Genomic DNA, 18,210 nt, shown 5'->3' with positions numbered 1-18,210 from the left:
AAGTAGGGCAGTAAAAGCTAAAACTTGTTGGAGGTGAAAGTATTTGCATATTACATATCTAACAAGGAACTTGTATCAGGAATATATAAAGAACCCTCTAAATAAATTATTGATACATATAACAATTTGGATGGATCTCTAAGGCATTATACTGAGTGAAAAAAAAGCTGTCTCATAGGATTACAAACTGTACAGTTCCATTTATATAAAATTCTCAAAATGACAAAATTATAGAGATGATGGACAACAGATCAGTGGATGTCCAGAGTTAAGAGAAGGTGAAAGGGGGGTGTGTGATTATAAAAAGGTAACATGGAGGAGTTCCTTTGTGGTGATGGAACAATGCTGTATGTTAACTGTAGTGGTGGTTATATGAATCTACACTTGTGATAAATGTCATAGATTTATACATAAATACCTTAAAATATGATTATATGCAAAAACTTGCAAAATCTGTTCTTTAGTTGATAGTATTGTGCCAATCAACTCCTTAGGTTCTATAATGCACTCTAGTTATTTAATAGGTCACCACTGGGGGAAGCTGAACATAGGTATACGTGAACTCTCTGTACTATTTTTGCAACTTATAATTCTATAATTATTTTTAAATGAAAATTATTTCAAATTTTAAAACTATGCAATATGTATTCATTTTAGAGCTCAATGGACATGTTAACAACAAACAAGTCACAGAAAAAAGAGAACTGTTGATCTAGAAGATTGACCTGAGGAAATCACCCAAAGCCTATCAACCCAGGAAGGTAAAGAGATGAAAAACACAAAAACATTGAGACATAGAGGACAAAACGAGGTGTTCCACATATGCTAATAGGAGTTGAAGATAGAAAAAACAGAGAAAATATAGGAAAGAGGCTATTTGAATAGATCATGGTGAGAAGTTTATAAAATTGAAGAAAGAAATGAATCTGCAGATTCAAGAAGCCCAACAATTTGCAAACTGTGTAAACAACAATAAATTCATCCTCAGACATATTATAATGAAACTACAGAATACCAAAGGAAAAGAGATTTTTAAAAACAACAAGCATGGTTAGTTTTATCTGTTGCTAATCACAAATTTCTTTTCATTGAAAAACCAACTGACTGGTGCTTCTCTTGTACTTACATTTGAAATCTGCTATCCAAATACACTGATACCTAAGAATGTCTAGAGTTTATTACTTTGGAGAAAAAATTAAAAACACTCTGCACTGCCTAAACTTTTGTGCAATCTCAGTAGTAAGAGCTGAGTAAATATGACAGGCACATGATCCTTGCTGGCCAAGAACCAACCAACAAACTGTAAGTCTGCCTTAATTTCACTCAAGTTGTTTTCACTGCTGTAAACAGCAAATAAATCAAACCCACCCTTCCTCACAGCCTGGTCTGCAGCATGATGACAGCTCAGTATAAACACCCTTCAGTTAATTTGTCAAGCACTCAGAGGGTACAGGTTTAGTCCCACATGTCCCTTCTACCTGAGCTACCAGGCTCTGACTTTGAATTGGGAAAACTGAACTGAGAGAAGAATAATGTAGTTCTTTGTTCTTCTTTTTCTTCTTCCCCTTCTCCTTCTCCTTTTTTCCCCCTTTCTCTTTTTCCCCTCTTCCCCCTTCCTCCCTTCTTCTTCATCTCTTATACCTAGTGAACATGAGGCTTCTTCTCTGTGAATCAGGCAATTTCAGTCAAAATGGGGTGATTTACAATATAGAGCAATGGGCTGTTTCTGACTCTTCTATAAATCTCTTAAATCTCTGAGTCTTGTTTTTACCCATCTCTAAAATGGTGCAAACCCAAAACTCTATCATACTGCTTATTTCAGAAGAAATACACCATTACAGCCCTAAACTTCACAAACATATGTTTTACCATTCTACTCCACTGCAACTTAAGCTGCAGGGAAAATGAAAAGGATTCAACTTTTTATTTTTCTACAGACATTGATTAATTTGTCAAGTTAGAAAATGAAAAGACAATCCCTGAGGATTAATTGGGACAATGTGGAAGGATCATCCATCTCTTCCTGTTTGAATTTTTGGTGAATGTGAGGGATGAGGGGGCATTTCCTTTGGAGTTGCCCAAAAGTAGGATTGCATACACGGAACATGTCCTTAAAGAAAAGGAGTCATATGGAAAATCTACTTAGAATTTCCTCATTTGGGTGATTTCTATGACTCTTCCCCATTGGACACTTTCTCCATTCTTTACACTGTCCATGACTTTGATGGACTCTGACAAGTGTATTTCTATAAACAGCAGTTAAAAGGCGGTATATTATGAACTTCTCAGTTCTAGGGGTATGAATAACCAGAATGAACCATGTAGGGAAGAAGAGTGTATCACCTCTTTCCATGTCAAGATCCTCATGCACATGGATGGAACATGTTCCCAGGCTGTCTTCTCAGATCAGGAATGGGGGTTTGCTCTGTTTCCTGAGGACCTGCACAAGGGAGTCATGTTGATGCCATGCAAAGATGATTCAGTCTCTGGCCAGAGGTCATCTTGATGCCTTCATGGGTGGTTTTTAATTAGAAAAGATTTAGCCTAAAATTCACAATAGAGACATATGCAAGATTTTTACTTAATCTTTACACTTATTGGCGCGTGACTCTACCATTTTCCCATCTCTTATTCATTTGCCTACTCTCTTTCTCTCTCTCTCCTCTCTCTTCTTTGTTCTCTCATCATTTACTTAAAGTGCTGAAATACTTTCAAAAAATTCTGTTAAATAAAAACAATGATGAAACGGAAAATCGCTGCCATACCCAGGCTAGGAAATGACTGGAAACTCTGACAATATCAAATAAATACACATATGTTTTACCATCTCTATACATCATACCAGAAAACCACAGCTGCCTAACGAACGTCACACCTACTTTTGAAAAGTAAACATTGCAACAATAAATGTTCCAAGATGACATGCAAGTATTTTCATTCCTTAAATTTCCTATAGAGATGATATGCATAGAGTCAGTATTTCAGTTGTTCCAGATAATAAATTATTCCACCAGGTTGCATCCTTCACTTACACCAACCCCCAGGCTCTGTTTGTTTCAATACTTCCTGCAGCTGTTACTTAAGTTTTTGCTACAAAATTATTGTTTATTCAAAAATCTCTCACTTGTTAGGGGATTTACCTACAGAGCTCTCACATTCAGCTTTCAAGACGTGATGATGCTTAAACATTTTGTCCTTTGTGCTAAATGTTGGAGGCGGCTTTTAGCCCTAACCAAAATATTTGCATGATGCTAATTACATTTCTGTGGACCATCAAAATAAACTCCGTAGAAGAATAAATGAAAAATGTGCATCAAACTTCATAGTTGTAATTTCAAATCTTATGGAACAAAGGATCTTAAAATTGGAGGAAGTAAACAGCTGAGTGCCAGGCCTGTGGACCAGGCCTGCTCTGAGTGCCTTCCATATTTAATCTTTAATTAACCATAGGAGATAGGTGGTATTATCAGCCCGTTGCACAGATGAGAAAACTGAAGCACGGAGAGGTTAAGTCACTTGCCCAAGGCCCCGCAGCTACTAAGTAACGCAGTCTGAATTTAAACCCAGGCATTCTGACTTCAGAGTCCACACTTGAACCACCACACCATACTCTCCTTATGAAAGCTATTTCTCCACATTGATATATATATATATATATATTTTAAGTTCAATCCTGTGTACTAGATAAAGGAGAAAGAAAAAAGGCAGGAGACTCCTTCTCCTGCCCTGATCCTGGTCCCCTTTTCAATTCATCAACCCCTGATGCCTCCCCCCTACACCCTCTACCTTCGCAGTAAACGGGAAAAGCCCCTGTAGGGCACCCAGATCCATAACATCTGCTTTTCCGATTAAAATTTATTTAAAAGATCTAGTCTCTGTCTTCTAGAAGTTTGTAATCCAAATAAACAATATAAAGAGGCATATAATTTATAATTCAAGAAAACAATGGAAGGAGGCAAATAAAAAGATCATATAGGCATGGAGGAAAACGTGGAGGAAAAAATAGGCAAAGTTTGCCCCAAATTTGACAATAAGACAATGAGATTTGACGTGTGTAATTGATAAAGAGCCTCTGAAGGCAATTCCAAAGCCAAATTTCAACAGGGTTTCTGCCGACTTGTGGGGACAGCTATGAAATGGTAGCCCACACTTAGAATATTTGTGTAAAAGTATCTCATTCTTTTATACATACAACTCAAGTGGCTTTCACCTCTTTCCAGTCAATTTACCCGGCTTTCCCTACCTCCTCTTCTTCTTTTCATCTCCCCCTCTTCCTTTATGTCTGCATTCATTCCTCTTGTCCAGGTATTCATTTAACAGCTCCTTATGGAAGACCCTTTTCCAGGCACTGAGGGCCACCAAGAGCTAAAGGCAACATCCGCCTTGTTGAGGAGCTTACCTGCCGCAGGATCATCTTTTAAAACTGAGATTATGATCCCGCCCATAATATTTAAAACCATCCAATGGCTCCATTGCCATCAGGACAAAGAACAAAGTCGGCCACAGGGTCTCCCTAAAGCCCTGAGTGGTTGGCCCTGCCCCTTCTCCAGTCACAACCCCACACTGTCCCCTCTGTTCATGTCTCTCCAACCTGTGGTCAGCTCCTTGAAGGAGCCAAACCAAGATTTTAGTTTTATGACTTGATAGCATCCTCTCTGCCATTCAGAGCCCATATCCTAATTTACAGATGCGTGCTCCTGTGATCATTGATCAGTGTTGATCTCCCCCACTGGACGTAATCTGCAGGAGTGTCGGCAGGAGAGCCCCAAAGAGGTAAAGCAGAAATGTTAGTGGAAGTCAGATTGTGAAGAGGCGTCCAGGTGCCAGACTGAGGAAACCGGACATTACTTTGTATGCCCTGCGGAGTCATTAATGGTGTCTGAGCAAGGAAGCAAGGTGATCAGAGTTGTGCTTTAGGAATAGAGTTGAGTCTAGTAGCATAAGCGAGGTGGGATGGAGGAAGACAGAGCAGGGGCCCATTTGGGAGGCTGTTGATGTAGTCTGAGTAACTGGTATGAGATGTTGCACAAAGGTGATGGGGAAGAGAAGGAGGGGACAGATTCAGGAGACTGGGCCAAATCAGCATTTGATCTTTGTTTGTCTGTGGAACTTAGGGACAGGGAGGGTCTGAAAAGATTCAACTTCATAAGTAGAAATCAATAGGTAAGAGGAGGCCCCTTTGAGGAGAAGATGATAGAATCAGTTCTGGGATTGTTCAGCTGGAGGCATGCCTGAGGGTGGACAGATGGAACTGGATGTCAGAAGAAAGAAAGGTCACAGCCGGTGAAAAAGATATGGGCACCATGTGCATGGAGATGGTCCTCATAAATAGGAGGAGGGGGAGGAGGAGAGAAAGGAGCTGGGAAACAGGAAGAGTGTTGGGAGAGAAATAGTAGAAGCTGTGGTCAGTAACACAAAGTGTTCTGCCAAGACTGAAGCGGATGAAGCGTGAGAAAAGCCGACTGACATAGAGAACAGACTTGTGGCTGCCAAGGGGGAGGAAGGTGGGAGAGGGAAGGATTGGGAGTTTGGGGTTAGCAGATGCAAAGTAGTATATATAAGGTGGATAAACAACAAGGTCCTATTGTACAGCACAGGGAACTATATTCAGTATCCTGTGATAAACCATAATGGAAAAGAATATGAAAAAGAGCATGTATATGTATAACTGAGTCACTTGGCTGTACAGCAGAAACTAACACAACATTGTAAGTCAAATCTACTTCAATAAAATAAAATAAGAAAAAAAAAAGCCAACTGAGATGGCCAAGTTGCAAGGGAGGTCTGAGTGAGCAGCGTGGTGAGGGTAAGCCCACATTGCAGGGGTTTTATTGAGACTGCAGAGGTCGGCAGTGGTTCTACTGCCCTCTGCTGTGGAACTTGATTTAATTAAGTAGGACAAACACCGGTATTTACTTGACCCCTGGCCATGAACCAGGTGCTTCAGGCTATTTAAATAACTTTTCACAACAGTCTTGTGAAGAAAACATCTTTCCTCATTGTAGTGTTTTAGTATCCATTATTGAATAATTTACAGTTTAAAATAGAGCTCAGGGAAGTCCTGTAACTTGCATAAGGACAGTGAAAAAAGTTGCTAGGCTATAAGTTCCACAAAGGCAGGACCCGTGAGTTTTATTCATCATCACTTATGCCTAGATAGAGAGCAATGCTCAGCATATAGGATAGGATGATTTTTCAAGTGAATGAATGAATGAATGAATGAACTAATCAAGTGTGGTGTCAAAGTTAGGTCTAATTCCAAAGCCCATAAACCTTCCAGATATCCACTGCTGTCTCTTACACACTCTTATTCCAACAGAAGGGACTGTCCTATTGCCAATTTCCTCAAAAACTCTTAAGAAACAAGAATGAAGAAGCTGACGTTGTGAGAGGTGTTATTTCTGAATAAAAGTATGTGATTATAACCTTACTTTGAAAATTACCCAGCTGATAAACCGATCAAATAATCAAGTCAATCAAAGCTAAATTCATCATGTGTATGTCAATGTTTACAAGTAAGTAAATTTGTATGAATTTTAAGAAATGTAGGGAAGTGCCCCTCAGCTGTCCCAAAAGTCAATCTTGGGCCAAACTGTTTCAAATTATAGGCCACAACTTTTCACATATTTTTTAGAGAGAATTATTTTCCTAAGGTGACATTCCTTCATACATTTTTCAGAAGACAAATTCATGGGAAATAGCGGTCACATATCTGAAACTAATTATGAGAAGTTGAAAGGGAAGAGATTCAAAAATATTTGAGTCTGTTTCTGAAAACATTTGGAAAGGACATTTCATTATAAGAAAGATTTGAACCACAACAATCTATGTGTTTCCTGTCATGGAGGCCGGCATCATACTGATGTTCAGATTCTTCCAAGTTCGGCTGGGAGCTGGGAGGCTGGATGGTCCATTAAAAAACATCGTAGACGGAAACAAATTTCAGGTCTGTCTGTAATTAAATTCAAGTTTGGAAAATCAGCTGGACCTTCTAAATATCAGTTTTCCCATCTGTAATATGGGATTAAAAGTGCCTGGTCTACTTAACTGACAGAGTTGTAGGCAATATAAATATAAAATTGAAAGAACTGTCAAAGCACTACACAAATGCAGTCTCATAAGCATTGTCTCTTCCCTAAAAGATGCTTCTCATCCATTCCCATCCAAACAGAAGAACAATCTTCAAGGAGTCGAGTTGCTGTTGGGTTTTCTCTGTGTCATCATTTTTATTATTATTATTATTTTTTTTGTGGTACACGGGCCTCTCACTGTTGTGGCTTCTCCCGTTGCGGAGCACAGGCTCCGGACGCGCAGGCCCAGCAGCCATGGCTCACGGGCCCAGCCGCTCCGTGGCATGTGGGATCTTCCCGGACCGGGGCACGAACCCATGTCCCCTGCATCGGCAGGCGGACTCTCAACCACTGCGCCACCAGGGAAGCCCTCTGTGTTATCATTTTATAGAAACACAGAATTGAGTGACTCGTCAAGAATTCTCCAGGTCAGGCTGCCTTTAAGCACCCTGGAAAGAAAATTGTCTTCATTCACCTAGAGTCTACCTCTTGGAAGCTTCCAGATGGTCCTGAAGTTTTGAACTTCCATGAAGCTTCTAGAATCATATATCTCCTACAGATTTGAGTATATGACTTCCAAATCTTGAGGTGGAAGCCCCCATTAGTATCTTTCCCAAAGTAAAGTTCAAGGAGGCTGTGGCCAGGATTACCTTTGGGAGTATCTTTCCAACCAGGGAGGCCCCTGAGACCTAGGGTTAAGCTTAGACTGCAGTGTTCTTCCTCTGGGCCCTACCTTGGGTTAAGGAGATGGTTGGAAATGGACCTGGCTCCCAGGAAGCCAGCTGCCTTCTCCTGGCTGAGCAGTGCAGCTGCAGCTCTCTCTCATGTTGCTAGGGGCAGATCTCCAGCTTTGGGCTAAAGTGGATAATGATCTCTGGTCAGGGCCTTCAGAACTGGGACACCCCTTGAATGGTTCTAAGTGCAAACTAAGATGAGTAGAGGCTGTGTAGGAGAGGACAGGTGGCATGCAGACAGCCAGGTTCACGTTTGAGGGTTACCTGGAGTAAGGTAACAGAGGGCAGTGGAGATGTTTGCCAACAAAAATAATAGTTACCGTATATTTATTCAACCCTTCTTATGGGCCAGGAACTTTAAATATATCACCTCATTTAATCTTTATAACAGTATGAAGTATGATTAAAAAGCATTGTAGATGGAAACAAATTTAATCCTTCTAGGTAGATATCATGGTACCCCTTTTACAGATGAGTAAACTGAGGCACAGTCTCATTTCCACAAAATATTTATTGATCACCTTTCATTTTTCAGACACTGAGAATATAGTGACAAATACAGCACATTATTGTTGAAGAAGTAATGACCAAGAGGAGGTCACATAACTTCCCCAGGACATTGTCCCTGACAGGATTTAAGAGCCAGAATTTAAGAATAATCTGTATGCTGGAAGCCTTCCTACCTGGAAGCTTCATTCAGTCATTTGTTGGTTCATTCAGTCAAGAGTCAAGTATTGAGCACCTATTGTGTGCCGGGCAGGATGCCAGGGGTAGAGCAGATAAAACCATGAGTCATATCAGGCAGAGTCAGCTCCCACCTTCACAGAGCTTAAACCCTGTGCTGCCACAGGGGTGAGGTTCACCAGGGGAGAGCCGCTGTCCTCCCCTCCCAAGGAGGCCTGCCACTGATTTTAGGCTGCTCTCCAAGGCCCTGGTTCATGCCGGTTTTGTGGTTATGTTAGGCATCACAATGGGGACGTTTCTAGCTGATTTTTCTTTCCATTTATGGACAAAAACATTTTCTTTGGGAAAATGCCGGTTCTGGACAGATGAGATCATTCATAAGTGAGAGAAATATAAGTAAGTAAATTAAATAAAATAAAAGGGACAGAGATCCCGTATTTCCAAAGTGGGTACCCCTTGAGGTCCAGCCTCTGTCTCCGTGACACACATCCTCTGGGCTGAAGGTAGCAAAAGGGCCGGCTTTGTCCTGGGGCTGCGTCACAGCCCACGCAGGATCCATGCACATCACTGTGCCGTCAGCTGCCCACGCCTCACCTGGGCTCGAATCATATTTCTCTGACCCCATTAACAGGATTGTGTGGGATGTGTGTATACTTGATTAAGCGTGATTGCCACCGCAGGAAGCCGAGCTCTCTGCGCAAAAGCCCTGCTCCCTACTGAAATCTTAGGGGTTAGCAGCTCACTAGCTCCATCTGTTGACTACTCCCCGCAACTGTCATTGCCTCGCCAAGAACCCTCTTAAGCGTCCCAGAGGCTCTGATTCTCTTCGTTCTAATTTCCTTTAGCTTTTGACCTCAGAGTTAATTGTAGGATTAAATTATATATGACTAACCCTTGCACTGCTGACAGTAATTTTGTATTTCTTCTTAGTATTCAGAAAGGAAACTGTTGGTGCCATTCTTAATTTTTTTTTTAATTTTACTGAAGTATAGTTGAATTACCATGTTGTGTTAATTTCTGCTGTACAGCAAAGCGACTCAGTTATACATATATATTCCTTTTCATATTCTTTTCCATTATGTTTTATCACAGGATATTGAATATAGTTCCCTCTGCTGTACAATAGGACCTTGTTGTTTATCCATTCTATATATAATAGTTTTCACCTGCTAATTCCAAACTACCAATCCTTCCCTCCACGCCCCTCCCCTTTGGCAACCACAAGTCTGTTCTCCATCTCTGTGAGTCTGTTTCTGTTTCGTAGATATGTTCATTTGTGTCGTATTTTAGATTCCACATATAAGTGTTATCATGTGGTATTTGTCTTTCTCTTTCTGGCTTACTTCGCTTAGTATGATCATCTCTATTTGCATCCATGTTGCTGCAAATGATGCCATTATTTCCTATTCATACAACAGAGGTGGACTGATGTTTGTGTGGTTAGGGTCCTGACAGAAAAGCTGTAGTCATTGTCACACCTATTACTTTTGTCACATCTCCTGGCTGTTGTCCTATATCCTGGCTTTCACCACCTTTCTGGTGTCCCTAAAAAGCCCGTTCACACGCCCCTCCACTCTCAGTGATGGCTGTATATTCCCTCCTTTTCTGGGGTTTGTCTGGGATGTCTCACCATAGCACTGAAATGTTCTCTTTGCTATTTACCCAACTCTTTTCAGTTATTCTCCCAAGTTTTGTCTGCATGTCACATCTCAAGCCAGTCAGTATTTTGATGTATGGAAGAATGGATATCTACCCATCTCAGCCTCTATTTTTCCATAACAAATAGGTACCAGTGATGAAGATGGAATTTTTCTTAAACTGCTTTTAGGTCAAATTTAGCCTTGATGGGCTGGGTTGCCAGATTTAGGCTTAATAACGTAAGGGAAAATTCTTAGCCTATTTCCCGGCACAAAACAAAATTTAATAAATGTTTATTTTCTTCCTTCCTTGGAAGAAGTTACTTAGCCTAGACTGTCTTAGAGAGTCTCCATTCTTAGATATACATGAGCCTGAACTCAGGATGAGAGCAATCAGAGTTCTGCACATGGGCATCTCCACCTTTCCGAAGCAAACCAATATGGCAGACCTTGTGAGATAATAGGATCTTGGAGCGAAAATGGCCCTTTGAGATCGTCTCTATTGACCCTTAGGCAATTTTACAGGCTTTAAAATAGATTAGTAATGTTAAAAATAAGCAGACAGTGAGGTGATGGTCATTGCTGGAAGACCTCGCCTTGGTGTTTTTCTTGAGCAGTCTCCAGTGAGCTAACCATGTTGACATTGTGCCCAAGAATGATCCCCTTCCCAAGAAATGATCCACTTCTCCCAAGAGCTGATCTGCTTCCCTAGGGTTCGTCTCCTTTGATATATCAGTTGTTTTTTAAAAAAAATTGCCACTGACTTAGGGTGCTCCTTAAAGAGACACTGCAGGCCTCTTGCGAGATCCCGTAAGTTTTAAATTGGGACAACTCCCTTCAGAAACCACAGTGCATCTAAACACAGGTATGCCAAACAAGAGGGGGCTTGGCCTACGGCAGAAAGCACAGGTTTTGGAGTCAGGCACACCTGGATGTGAGTTTGGAGCCTGACACTTTCTGGTTGTAGAACCTAGTGTCAGGGAAGACAGCAACTTCTCTGACCCTCGATTTCCAAATCTGCAAAATGGGAGAGTAATACCTATCACTGGAGATTGCTGGGGAAGTAAAATGACTTCATGTATGCAAAGTGCCTCGCACATAATAATCACCAAGTGCCATTCATTTACACTCCTTGTGGCACATTCAAACATCACAGTGTCAGACAGTCTCAAAAGATATGTTATTGACTCCCTATCATGTCACTGAGAGTGGGAAAGGGTTTCGGAGAAGGCTTTGCTAACAACACAAACTATACTTTTTTTCATGGTCGTCTACAACCACTGACAGAAATAGATTTCCTGATAGATACAATAAGAAGGCAAAAGAAGGGCACTTTGCTGTTGTCTTAAATGTTGAATTCCACTTCTGCTGTGTTACTAAATATGCCTTGTCTTGCTTGGAACTATAGTTACACAAGATTTTCTCTTTTCATTTGCTACCGTATTTTTAGCATCTCTCATGTATTTTATTAGGTGTCTTACATACATTTTTCTCACTTAAGACTCCCAATAATCTATGGAAGGAGTGTTGTTTTTCCAAGATTACAGATGAATCTCAGTGAAATCAAGTGACTTTTCTGAGGTGACACAGGCTTACCTGACACGAAGCTCCCTCTGCATTTTGGAGTGTGTGTGTGTGTGTGTGTAAGGCTGGCTTTTTTATGTGCATGTCACTATGTTTAGCAGGCATGAACTGTGAGTTCTTTTTCCCATGACGAAGGTGATTGGTGCTCAACAGCTATTTCTTGTATAAATCAATCTTCTCTTTCTCTTCAGACCTTACTTGTAATCAGCACCGGGTCTGTGATATAGCTAGCAAAGTCCAAGTTTGGAATTTTCCTCTCTCGGCAAAGTACTCATTTTCAATTTTGCTCCGCTAACCATGTAGGATGAAGGGAAAGGTCATGTACAGTCTCTTCTTACCAGCCTTGTACTGTCCGGCCCTTATCTACCCTCCAGCCTCCACACTAACTACTCTCCCCCAGGTTCCCTACTTTCCAGCGACACTGGGCTTCTTCCAATTCTTGATGGTGCCATGATTCTTGGGCTCTTCACATGTTGCTCCATCTGCTCGGAGCACCGGCCCCTTCTACCTATTCTTCAAATCTTAGCTAAAATGGAACTTCCTCCAGAAACCGCCCTTGGCCCCCTGTTTCAGTTATCTAGTGCTGTAGAACAAACCTCCTCAAAAGTTAGGGGCTTCAAACCACCACCATTCATTTGTTTGTGAGTCTGCGATGGAGTTGGGCTTGGTGGGGACAGCTCAGCTCTGCTCCACGTGGCATTCGCTGGGCTAGCTGGCTGAGGCCGGAGGATCCCAGGTGGCTTCACTTATATGTCAGGCACCTCAGCTGAGATGGCCGGCTGGGACTCACTCTCTCCCCACGAAGATTTCACTAGCGGGACTTCTCTACGCGGTGGTTGACTTCTAAGACGGTGAAAAAGGAAGCCACAAGGCACCCTAAGGACTATGCTTGGCAGTCACATGGTGTCCCTTTTGTCACATTCTGCTGATCAGAGCAAATCACAGGGCCAGCACAGATCAAGAGGAGGGAAAGTAGACTCCATTTCTTCGAGTGACAAGTGCTTAGAGGATTGGAAGGAAAAGCCGGTGGCTGTCTTTGCAGCAAACTTCCACACCCTCCCAGACTAGATAGTTCTGACTGTTATATAGAGCACCACACCCTTCTTTGTAAAACTAAGAGCACTTGTAAGTGCTTATTCAATGTCTGTCTACATTCTCCTGTCACCTCCCACACCAGCCTGTAAAATCTATTAGAACAGAAATCCTGTCTGTCATGTTCATTGCTAATTATAAATACGGAGTGAACGAATGAATGAATAGGTGAGTGTACTGTAGTCCAGACACACAATACAAAGCAGTTCTCACACATGCAATAAGTGTAGTGTTCCTTTCTTGTTGATCATAAGCTTGACATTTAAAGTCCTGTGGCCCTCCCGTCTCCTCTGGAAATATTGACGTGCATGTCATGAGGATTGAAATTTGGCAATCTCTAAAGGCGCAGAAAAGCTTATGGTCCTTTAGACAGCTTGGAAAATTCTGACTTCTCTAGGAGGAAAAGGCAACGATCCTGTTGTCAGTAATCTTTCTTAAAGTTTTTGTGACTTGTTTTGGGTGCCTGCAAAGCTGTTACTGCAATGTTAGAATATCTTGCCTTGTTGATGTTTGTCTAGAAGTGACTGTTTTGGAAACACACTGGAAAATCCCTTCGCCCTTCCCCATCTGTCTTTTTTGTTCTAAATATTAACAAAAACCAGAAGGGGATTTCAAGAGAACAGCAAAACCAAACATGGCTATGTAGCGTTCATGGGAGTTTGTTTTAGAAACTCACATTTCAAATGCTAAATTAATTGCAGGTTTATGCAAGGGAAAAAGAGAAATTTCTTAGAACCAGAAAAAAAAAAAAAAAAAAGTAAGCCAGGGAAATCAATCAACGTGCATTTTTTTGATGTTCTTTTCCATGAAAACAGAACAGGATGTGAGGCACAGGGAAATTGGGACTTTTTCAGCCAGAGCAAGTCTTAAAAAATCTGGTTTTGACCTATGAGTCATTTGATGCACAGATGCCAAATCTGGGGCCTCACTGGTCCCTGCCCATCTCCTTGGCCTTCATCTGCCTGAGCAACTGAGCCAGGCCAAGGCAGACGACAAGCAGAAGTGGATTAGCAGCCACTCTTGCATTGTGTCTCCCATGCTCATCTCCATGTTAATTATGCTTAGGTGCCAGGAGTGTTTGCAAGCATTTCTAAGAATAAATGAATGCCTGTTGGCAATAATGGTTCATCGCAAACTTTGAAAAACAGCTTAATAAGGAAGAACTCTGATTTGCTTCAAATTCCTGTTAAAAAAAAAAAATATATATATATATATATACACACACACACACATATGTTTGTGTATGTGTGTATGTGTATGACTTTTCTTTTTCAGCAACTTGAAAAGATAGTCTGGAAATAGAAGAATGAGGCAAGCATGGCCTCTTAGCATCCCAGAATAAATACAGCATCTCAGAGCTGAGAAAGGCATGTTTTTCATTTGGATTTCTAGGCCTAAGTTTATCATTTATTTCTTTATAAATACATATAAACAAAGTTTCTAGGCAACCATCATGAAATAAAGCAACTAGCTCTGAAAAGCAGAATAATGATGTTCATTTTATTCTTATTTTTTGCTACTTAGAAAATCTCTCCCACTCTATACTCACCAACCGCCCCACCCCACTTTCCTTGATAAAAACAATAGTAGTTAATAGGGTTTTTTTTACCACCAAACAGGGAAAATTTTCTTGGGCCTCAACACATTATCAGAGGCAAATGCCTTCACAAAATTCCATCAAGGTAGCGCCCTAAATTGGTGAGTCTTTCCAACCAAAACATAAATCAAAGACTGCCAGTGATTTCACTGGCTTCTGACATCATGTGCCTCAGCGCAGGTTTCTTTCATCACTGCATGGTTGCCTAGCAACCAGCCCCACTCCTTCCTGCTCTTTTGCTTACATTGGTCCTCACAGGGTTTTTTTTCTGTTTGTTTTGCCCCACAGGAGCAGGATCTGAACACCCAATACCTGCAAGGATGGCTTAGAAGTTGTCCAGGATAGTGTGGCAGTCCTCAGATGCCGAGCTGTGGAGTCTCTCCCTCATTTGGGAAATGACAGAGAGCCACTGTTATTCTGAAGCAGCGACAGGATCAGAGCTTGCTCCTGCTGAGGAAGTTGTGAGTAACAGACCACAGCCATGACCATCAGAATGGGAAAGAGGGTGCAGATGAGACTCACGTGCCTGCGGGAGAAGCAGTGCCAGGCTGCGAGGGCCCTGGAGATACCAACGGTGTGGGCATAGCTTCAGACCTAGGGGCGGGGCCGTCTACAGGAGCAGCGAGTCAGGAAGATGTGTGCCAAGTCAGACATAATGAATCTGAAGTGTCAGAGGAACAGAGAGGCCAAGATGCCCACATTTTTTCCCCTAAGTGTCCTCCAGGAGGTCTGTCACCAGAGAGGCTATTCCAGAACAGGAACTTTACTCGGTGACTTCCTTCAAATCATAAAGATACTGCGAGGAAGTGGACACATTGGGACAGCTGTTAGTGATTTCCTCAGAAGCCCCACCATGCCACCACTCACCCCCAGGGCTGTCACATGACCCAGGCTGATCCGAGCGTAGCACCTCCTCCCACTGGCCCCATGATTGGTCCAAGCTGGGCAGGGGTCCTTGGCAGAGGAATCAAATTCCCTGGAAATGTCTTCAATGGAAGCTCAAAGAACAAAGGTTTTTATCTGGAAAGATTTGAGTCTAGAGCATGTTCCCTGCTATTGAACGCTGCCCATCTTCAGAAGCAGAGAATGAAACCAATTTTCAGAGTCAGCAAAGAAGAGAACCTGACAGTGCTGGTGGTGATCCAGTCCTTGAACCCAGCCAGCTCTGAGGTGAAGCTTTTCCTTGGCTGGGCTCCATGAGCTAACAAGAGTCCCTTTTTGGATGAAGCCATTCAAGTTGAGTTTCTATCACTTGCAACTTAAGGAGTCCTGAGCAGTATCGTATTGCCATCTTGATTTGACAGAGAGAGGAAATGATGCTCAGAGAAGTTAGCTAAATCCCTTGTGATCACAAGAACACATTAGGGTACAAGCTTCGGAACCTGAGTTTGCCTGGACCCCAAAGCCAGTGTTCTTTTCTTTATACCATTCTGCCTCTCAACTTGTCCCACAATTGTGATGCTCAAGAGAAGAGGTAAATAAGCAGGTGTGTCTGGATCTCTGCACACTGTGCGTAATCCTCTAGTGAAACCATCTGTGACATTTTTAAATGCCCGATGCCGTGGAAAACAGGAGATCTGCTCATTTTACAAATATTCTCCGTTCTTCTTTCAGTGATAACTCTTCCACTTGCTCCAGCTTTACAAACAAAACACCTACTTTCAGCTTGAGAAGAACCGTCAGACAGGCTATTTGCAGTTTGCCACTTAGAGGGAGTGTGAGAGAACTTTGTGTTTTGGGGCACAATTCTTCACTAAGGACCGGGGTGGAGAAGGGGGAAGATGCTCTAAATGGGGCAGCCATCCACCTTCCAGCTTGAGAAGAACAGGAGCTGACGCGGTTGAAGAGAGTGTGGCTGGGGATTCAGGATTGCATAACATCATGAAACCTTCTCTCTAGAACATTCTTGTTAGCATGTGTTGGTTCCAGCAAAGACAACTTCTGAGCTTGTTTGTTCCAAATTTCAGATTCACAGAAGACAGATACTGCTTCATACAGGACGGATCAGAGGACAAATCCTAAATTACCCACCCACGGAGGGGGCCAGGGTCACACAGGTTAGCGGGACCATAGGGGCCAGAGGAGAGAGGGTGGTGGTGAGTCAAACAGACATCCTAGGAGAGGTCCACTGCAGCATGATGGTGGCCCAGAGGTGGTGATAACATACTCTCTTGCTCTGCGGCAGGGCCGTGGGAGGACCAAGAGATCATGGCAGATGTTACTTGCCTGTGAGCAAATGTGAGACACAACCTGGAGACCCAGCAACATGAAGGATGAGGCAGCTAGTGTGGTTAAAAATGAATAGTAATCGTTTTCAGTTACTCAGCCTGCATGTACACAGCCCCGTCCTCAGCTCTTACTTGTGCTATCTCATTTAATCCTCACCACCACCCGATACAATAGGCACTACTGCGCTGGACAAGTGAGGAAGCCAAGGATGGAGAGATTGAGCGACTTTCCCAAGGGTACACGCAGGGGAGAGCAACGTCTTGGCTTGGAAGCCAGACACTTCAACTCCAGAGGCCGTGTGCCTTACAGTATTTTGCTCAGCAAATGGGGCAATGAAATATGGGTATTGCTCTTACTGGGGCCCCATCTGAAGCCACAGATCACAGTCAGGCCTGCTGGGGGCATCTGGCTTGTGTTCTGTTGTTGCTTTAGATCAGCCTTATTCACCACTTGACAAAACACGTCCAAGGAGTAGTTAATCACTCAGAAATACTTTACTCTTCAGAATCCACATATGTCCTCACATATGAAACCGTCCACATCCTTGTGGCTACAACAACCTTTCTCTGTTGTAACCCATAATGATGATACCATTACATCCCATAGCATGCAATCACTCTGTCTCATGTACAGGTACTCAACTGTGTCATCCAGGGGCTTGTCCAAAGGGCACCTAAGTCTGGACTCGTATATTCACAGAACCACCCGGTCCTTTCTAGAGGAGGGCATGGTGTACACCTGCTGGGATTTTGTGTTTATTTAGAAGTTGCTGCTACTGTTGTTTTTAGTTCTTCCTCTGGCATTCGTCTTAATGGTCCAAATAGCATTTACTTTTGAACTAGACCTTACCATGCTGATACACATCCGCTAGAGGCTTTCCTAAGTCAACAAGTATGGATTTGTACACACACATCCAGAGTCAGGAATGGGGCTGGAGGGTGAAGAAGCAGCTTGTGCAGGTGGGTTTTAAACAGATACACCACCAGAGGGAGCTACACAGGAATGCCTTCAGGGAATGGAGCAATTCATATTCACAATCCCAGGAGAGTCGACGAGTAAGGTCTTTATCCAAGAAAGACTGTGGTCTGGGGCTACATTTCTGTCATGAAGAAGATTTGCCATCTAATTCCTGCATGTTTAGCTAATTATATTTTCTCAGCTCCCCTTAATTATACAGACCAGATTCTTTATGACTAGAAATAAACTCAAAAACAGAAAGAGCATCAAAGACAAATCATCTGTGACGAAGGGTCATAAATTGAAAGAAAACAACAAATTAAGTAGTCCAGTCACAGTCACAATTCACTTGTCGCAGTTCACCTTCTGAATTCAATTAGTTTTAGCACTGACTGTAATGATAAGCCTTTTTTTAAATTGGAGGCAAAGGGGCTTCCCTGGTAGTGCAGTGGTTGAGAGTCCGCCTGCCGATGCAGGGGACACGGCTTCGTTCCCCAGTCCGGGAAGATCCCACATGCCACGGAGCGGCTGGGCGCATGAGCCATGGCCGCTGAGCCTGCGCCTCCGGAGCCTGTGCTCCGCAACGGGAGAGGCCACAGCAGTGAGAGGCCCGCATAAGGCAAAAA

General features: G+C 42.5%; 1 long non-coding RNA gene across 2 annotated transcripts in view; it reads left to right on the top strand.

Moving 5' to 3' along the window:
- Positions 1-647: 647 nt before the first annotated feature.
- LOC113633317 (uncharacterized) overlaps positions 648-18,210 on the top strand; it is a 21,561-nt gene continuing 3,998 nt past the window's right edge. The window contains exons 1-3 of one of the 2 annotated variants that reach the window (XR_003438145.1): positions 648-761; positions 14,687-14,859; positions 16,366-16,455. This is a non-coding gene — a long non-coding RNA (uncharacterized LOC113633317). Of the gene's footprint in view, positions 762-14,686; positions 16,456-18,210 lie in introns of both variants that reach the window. The other variant, XR_003438144.1, reaches the window with a different exon arrangement.

Source organism: Aethalodelphis obliquidens, unplaced genomic scaffold, assembly GCF_003676395.1.
Source record: "Aethalodelphis obliquidens isolate GAN/ISIS:26980383/991018 unplaced genomic scaffold, ASM367639v1 scaffold39, whole genome shotgun sequence".
Classification (NCBI taxonomy): domain Eukaryota; kingdom Metazoa; phylum Chordata; class Mammalia; order Artiodactyla; family Delphinidae; genus Aethalodelphis; species Aethalodelphis obliquidens.
The sequence above is the reverse complement of the archived record's forward strand: the minus strand, read 5'-3'. Positions and strand labels throughout refer to the sequence as shown.